The following is a 7142-nucleotide window of genomic DNA, read 5'->3' as shown; positions in this document are numbered from 1 at the left end:
TGCATCTGTCTGTGAAAGAACCTCTCTTTTTCTCTCTCTCCTTCCTGTCCGTATTCCACTCCGCCCTCTCAAGTTCCTTTTCTTCCCTTCTTTCTCTCTCTTACGGGGAACATCTCTTAGAGAGTGTATCCAATTGCCCCTTTAGGCTAAAGAAAGCACAAAAGGGAAGAAGCGCACAGAAGGGCATTGGAGATGGTTTTCTGAAATTTGACACCATCACGTCTTTTCTTAAATATCCAAAATACTCCCACTACAGTTTTCCTCTCCTTATAGAACGCTTCATGAATTTGTGTGGCATCTTCGTGCAGGGCCCATGCCAATCTTCTCTGTATCGTTCCAATTTTAGTATGTGAGCTGCCGAAGTGGGCACACCCATACCATTTTGAAGAGTCCCGATTTATTCATTTCCCCAAAGTTTTCTTTGCTGCTGGGAGGTTTTTGGACTATCCAAGTCCTTTCCAAGAACATGAGGCTGTTGCCTAGTAGAGTAACTGAGGCCATTTTGACATGTGCACATTTTTAATCACAACAAGAGGAATAGCAGCTTGAAGTGATTAGAAACCATGGGGCTTTAGAGGCTTCCCTTCTGCAGGATTCTAGAATCTGGGAGCTGTCAAATCCTGAAAGGATCCAGAGAAGCCAGCACCCCACCAGAAGTTTTTCCACAAAACTGGGAGGATGCACATGGCCCCCAGAACTCATTTGCCCCATCACTTTTGTCATCATGAGGGATCAGAAAGAAATCATCTCAGACAGATGAGGATTTCTTCTGTTACCGAAAATGTCTTGATTTCTATTAATGCCATCTCGTTTTCTTTGAAACACATTTTTATTTCTCCTAGTCTGTTTCATTCATTTAAAAGCATTTGTTAGCCCTTCCTTGTTTATATCTTCTTTTTTATTCCAGGGAGTCCTAGAAGGGAGATGAAGTAGGATCTAACTCAACTAACCATCTGATGCTTGAATTCTCTCAACAGCATCCCCTTGCCTAGGGTTTTCCAGCACATAATTGGTCACATCCAATCACAGGATGCTTGACATCTTCCAGTGCTGCCTATTTCACCTCTGGGTGACTCCAGTTGTTAGAATATTCTTCTGTGTGTTGGCTTTAAATCTGTTTCTTGGTAACTATCACTCATTAATATTCAGATTGTGACAGTTAAATGGGGTAATGAATATAGTGCACTTAGCATAGTATCTGGCACTGAGAAAAAATAAAATAAAATGTATTGTTGCTCTTATTATTGCTACTGTCGGTTCCTGTTCTCCTTGGAGTTGTATACACAAACCAATTCTTCCACATCAAAGCCTTTTGCATAATTTAAATCAACTATTGTCTTACCTTGATCCCTAGTATATTTTACTCACACGGCAGGGCTTAAGTTTCTCTACTGCTGTGGTCACTTGTCTTGAACAGGTTATAGGTTCTTTTAGGCACAACTTCTAGAAGTGAAAGCAACATATATATAGCAGGTGGATGTTGGGTGGGTTCCGCTTCATGCAGAGTATAACAGCTGCTAATGATGCCTATGTCACGTTATCTTTTCTGGCAGTTACATTAATTCGATTCATCTTGGATTTATTGTTGATCAAATGTCTGTTTTTTAACAGGATAGGCGTATACATCTAGAATTCTTTTCACAGTGAAGATGCTTGTTTATCATAGGTATATACCATCTTATTAAATACCTGCAGCTTTTTATTCCAGCTCTCACAGACCTCTTTTGGCTCCATCCACATTGCACTTTGCTATTGGACACACAGAAATGCATGTGCATCAAACATCAAGCTTTCTTTGCTTGATGGTTTGAGTTTTTCTTATCTTTTTTTTTTTTTGAGACCTTAGATTTCTGTAAGATGATGTCTTAACTCAGGCTGCTCTAACAAACAGCATACACTTGGTGGCTTATAAACAACAGATATTTATTTCTCACCGTTCTGGAGGCTGGGAGTCTGAGACGGAGATGCCAGCAGGGTCGGGTCCTGGTGAACAGCCTCTTCCGACCTGCCTGCTGCTGGCTTGTCCTTATGTCCTCATGCTACAGAGGGGAAGCTCCTCACGGCTCTCAGGGGGAGCTGATCCCATTTATGAGGGCTTCACCCTCATGACCTCACCTCAGCTCCCTGCCAAAGGCCCCGCCTCCTGATACCGTCACATAAACTTCGGGGGACACAAACATTTAGACCTTAACAGATGAGGGGAATAGAAGGCAGAGGGGAGAGTCTCGGTGAGCCCAGTTGCTCAAAGTGGCAGAGTTCCTCCTCATTCATGAGAGTGAAACAGGAACAGAGAAATGGGTAAACACAGCCGACTAACCATGAGCATGCATCTGAAGACAGCATGAACACTTGAAAACAACCCAGCTATTCTTGTGGAACGCAGTCACAAGCACGAATTTAAATGACCATACATTAGGGCAGTTCTGAAAACAACACTGTCCCCGGAGGGGCTGCTGTTATTGATCAAATGAGATCGTGTGGGAAAGAGCTTAGCCATGAAGTCAGTAAAAACATATAGCGACACGCGTCTTCCTCGGCTGGGTGGAGCACTGTGGAGCTGAGCCCGGAGCCATCCTGACTTCGGCCTTCGTCTTTTTCTCTCCTTGGTAATTTTTCTCACCATTTTCCAGTTCTAGCCTATCATTCTGTGAACTTCATTGTACTCTCCTTCCTCCTCATGATTTTATAGCTTTTCATCATTCCCTCTTTCATTCTCCATCTTTCCAGGCTATGAAGTCCCAAGATTTGTAGGCCCCGCGACTCCTGCCCTCTCCCTCCCCTGCCTGCTCCTCTCAGGACTTCCCCAGCTCCCTGCATTTCCTGCAGAAGGACTTCTTGCTGGGCTTGGCACACGTGTCCCTAGTCCGCTGCTCACCTTCCCGGGCCTCCTGGGAGTCTGAGACCTCGTTTTTCCACCTGTAAAGTAGGAGACGAAGTTAATAATACCACAAGAGGAGGGGATAAAATTTGAGCTGATGAATATAAATTGCCTCAAGCAGAGTTATCACTTGGTGATGTCATGGTTAAGACCATCATGCTCTTAAATTAAACCTTTTGTAAGTTGACTGGGAAGCAATTAGTGAAATATGTAGGCCTCCCTTAAAAACTCACACTGTAGGTTTCTGATGAGTAACATAACGCTTTTCCTGTTAACAGGTTAGCTCATTTTGCCTCGTGGTAGCATGCTGTTGTCACTTGCGTGGAGAACTGTGAGGGAGGAAGCTCTGGTGAGTCAGTCACTCTGTCCTGCCCCCTCTAAACCTTCACTTGGGCCGCTGACAGCCGCCAGGAGCAGGACTTACAGATTCCGTGAGCCTTACAGCAGAGTCCCCCTCTGAAAACTGTTGGCTACTCAGTCACCTATGAACTTCTCTACCATTAACAGGAGTTGTGATGATGATAACTTTAATTTTTGAGCCACCTGATATGTGCCACGTACTGAACAAAGTCCTGGGTCAGAAGGGTGATCAAGACAGTTACAGACTAGAGACAGTTTACATAGAACTCCTACCCCACTGCCCGGCACGTGGTAGATGTTCAATAAATATTTGAACGAGGAAAGTAAGGGATGCTCAGAGAATCTCCAAGGAAATCTTTTGGATCATTGAAAAACATGCCTTTTCATGGGGCTCAGAATATACCCACTATATTCCAAATTCTGCTCCTTAGTGAGTGATGTGACTCAGGTGCTGTTACATTTAGGGCCTATTCAGTTTAGACAAGCTTCCATGAGCCTGAATTTGGGGTTTCCTTCCTTATTAGTCCCTGCAGACTTTTCCTTGGTGCCCCCACAGTGTTCATGGAGCAGGTCTCTAGACCAAAGCTCATTAAGTGTGTCAAAAAAAAAAAAAGAGCTAAGTCACTGTGCGCTCGGGTCATCTGGGTAATTTTTCTAGGTGTGAGCCCTAGTCAGAACTTAGGAGGGCAGTGCTTTTCTCCCTGACTCTCTTTTTTTTGGTCCCAATTACCTACTTTTGACAAATGGATCTTAATTGTTATGCTATTTTTAAATTGCTTTGAAAATAAGGCTATCACTGAAAAACCAGTTCTGAGTTCTCTTCTTTGTTGGAATACAACACTTCTACTGCTGTAGCCATGCTGTGTATGTGTTGTATGTGAAGTGCAACAGTGTATTTGATAAACATTCTTGATGGGCTTAATGGATGGTTGCACAGTTCTTTGTGACTTTAATTTCAGTTTTAAATGACATTTGGTGGTGAATACATTGTTAACTCTTTCTACCTCTCAGGATCCCTTTGTTAAATTACCTATATATTTCACTACTGCTGATATCCTCTGGGTCTTAAGGAAGTTAATGCCCCCATTGAAAGTGAGCAACTTTATTCCTGAGCCCTCCACATTATAAGGATCGTCCCCAATGTTTTTGAATTACTTAAGGATGTGAAAAATATCTTTATTTTCTATTGATGACACTTCTAGGTAATGTGAGGAATTATAGAATAATACCTTAGCTTGGAGAGGATTTTACTCCAAAATAAAATCAAGTCAGATTCTCAGCTGTTGCCTGTTAAGTGCCAGTTTGATGTTCGAAATGATCTGAACTTAGTGATTTGAAGAACCCTCCCTACCCCCAAACCAGAGGCTATAACTTTCATCCACTCAAAACCCATTTAGCCATGACTGATGAAGGAGCTCATTTTGTTTGGGAGGATTGAATTGGAGCAATTGGGGATGAAAACATAAGACCTAATGATGGGGTATCTGCTGTACAATGTCAAGGTCCAAATTTGTGTTCACTTTAAAATAAATACTATTACTTCTGTGCTTTTTAAATCTTTTTTAAGGAATTTTTGGATGGAATAAAACGAATGTTGAGAAATGGTAGAAGTAAGACTTAAATATTCTCTTGGTCTTAGGAGGCTGTGTTGTGTATTGGCCACATAGGTTGCTGGGGCTGGATCCTGGCTCTGTCCACAGCACTGTGACATTGGGAAAGTTGCTCAGTCTTTCTTGGCCTTGGTCTCCTTAGTTATACACTGAAGCTGGAAACAGCACCTCTCTCGGAAGGCTGGTGTGATGGTTAAGTGGGCTGCTCTATGTGATGGGTTTGATGTGTAGAAAGCACTGGTAGGGGCTTGGTCTTAGGAGAACCTTTTAGGTGGGAGGTGTGACTCTTACAAAGCTGAAATATCAGGACTCAACACTTTCTTTCTAAATAATGTTTTCTTAAAGAGGGCCTCCACACCTACATGGTTCCACAAAGCCTGGATTGTCCCATGTCAAGTTCTCCTTATTAAGTTTGTTCCATTATTCCTCCTACTTGGGTGCAGACTCCAGAATTTGCCAATTTACAAAATGCCTTTAATGACTGCTAAAAGTAAGACACTATTTTAAAAGTATCCACATCATATGTTATGATAGAACTCTCTCAAGCAGGAATTATCTAGAGGGAGAAGAATTAATTTGTCTCTACATAGATATTAAACAATGGATTTATTTCTGCCAAGGAAAACAAGAGTACAGAAGCTTCCTTGATGAGATTTAATAATTTGTAAACTGATCTGCTGATCGATGTTACCTGGTGATAGAACAATAAGCCCACTGAAATGGGAGACATAGTTCTTTTTTGAATGCCTCTGATCTGAACCCTAGTGCCATGAACGTTTTATTGTATTGATTAAATTGGTGAGTTTGTTTTAGGTATTGGTTGTTTATCAGACCTAGAAAAGCTGTGTGTTCTCTTAAAGGAAAAGAGAAGTACCGGCCATTCTAACTGGGACCGAGAGGGGAACCCTTTCTGACTTACGTATCCAGAGGCTGTGGGTAGAATTCTGAAGCCCTATCACAAGCAGACAGAGCACACCTGTTTCTTAGAGTGTGCAGACTGTTTCTTAGAGGGAGAAAAGAGTCCAGTTAATGAGGCATTCACGGAGAGAAGCTTTTTTTATTGTAAGAAAGCTCATGCCAAAGGAGGTATTCTGATTCAGGAGACGCACACACACTCACTCACTCACAGACCGAGTGAGAGGAGGCAGAGAGTGATACCATGAAAGATGGAGCAATTTGAAATGGAGATGAGAAAAAATACATAGTGCTTCCTCTCAAGTGAAAGCAGCCAAATCAGGCTGATTTTGAAGAAAAAGAAAATAAAGATTTCAGTTGGTTCCCAGACTGATTTTACTAAGCTGAAAAACTGATAGTGTCTTTCTGCTTCTGATTACCTTCAGAAAGGGACAGAGCTCAGTGAGAGAGGCAGGGGGGACAGAACCACCAGGTGACCTGCCCCCCCCTGGGCAACCCAAGGTTCTGAGGCAGTTTGCCTGGGGAGGGACATGAAGCAGGACGTAATGAGGATTGAAAGGGAGTCGATGCTGGACCAACAGAACCCAGCAAGGCCACAAATCCATGTAAACAGAAGGCATCTTCAAGACAGCAGATTATATTAGTTGAGAATTCAGTAAGTGTTCTAATGCTTTGTGGTTTCTTGTCTTGAGTGATGTATATTCATTTATTAGTTACTCATTGGTTTGTTAACCCACAGTATAAGTTTTATTGGTAACACTAAATACTGGGACTTTTTCCTTAGAGCATACAGTTCACATGGGTCCTATACTGATAAATTTTCCAACTAAAGTTACACTTGGAATTCCTTGGTAATAGCAAAATCTGAGATGATGAGGTCTAATTCTTGGTTGGGGAGAAACCTGATGATTTTGCTGATAGTGCAGGTGATGGTGAATGGATGCAACTTCTTGCATAGCCATGCACCTGGCTCTTCGCTGGCCATGGTGTAAAATCGCTTCAGGTTTGGCCCCATTTTCAATTCCATAGTTATTTACAAGTACAGCCAGTGATGGACTGAAACAGCTTTTATGGCCCCCAAAAACTGAATATGTGCATTTCTTCCTCACAGTGTGGTCGGTGATATCATCTGGATTGCTCCAAATTTGCCATGATGGAAATTTACACCATGGAAACTGGCAATCACTACAAATCAGTTTTCCCCAACCCCTGGAGGGCGGTGGTTAAATGTTTGTCAGTGTATGCACATTCCAGGTGCAGGGCATTGTACTGGGCTCTGAAGGGGAATTAAAGTGTGAGTGAGATGCATCCCTGTTCTAAAAGATCTTAATTTGGTAGAAGGAATTAATGTTCACAATGATAACAATAATAAATGCTTA

General features: G+C 42.2%; 1 non-coding gene across 1 annotated transcript; it reads right to left on the bottom strand.

The window, feature by feature from the left end:
- Window positions 1–263: 263 nt before the first annotated feature.
- Window positions 264–370, bottom strand: LOC118969681 (U6 spliceosomal RNA). The gene has a single exon (XR_005057554.2). It is a non-coding gene; the product is annotated as a U6 spliceosomal RNA (small nuclear RNA).
- Window positions 371–7142: the final 6772 nt, after the last annotated feature.

This window comes from Manis javanica, chromosome 8 (assembly GCF_040802235.1).
Source record: "Manis javanica isolate MJ-LG chromosome 8, MJ_LKY, whole genome shotgun sequence".
Lineage (NCBI taxonomy): Eukaryota > Metazoa > Chordata > Mammalia > Pholidota > Manidae > Manis > Manis javanica.
Note: the sequence above shows the minus strand (reverse complement) of the source record. Positions and strands in the feature narration are given on the sequence as shown.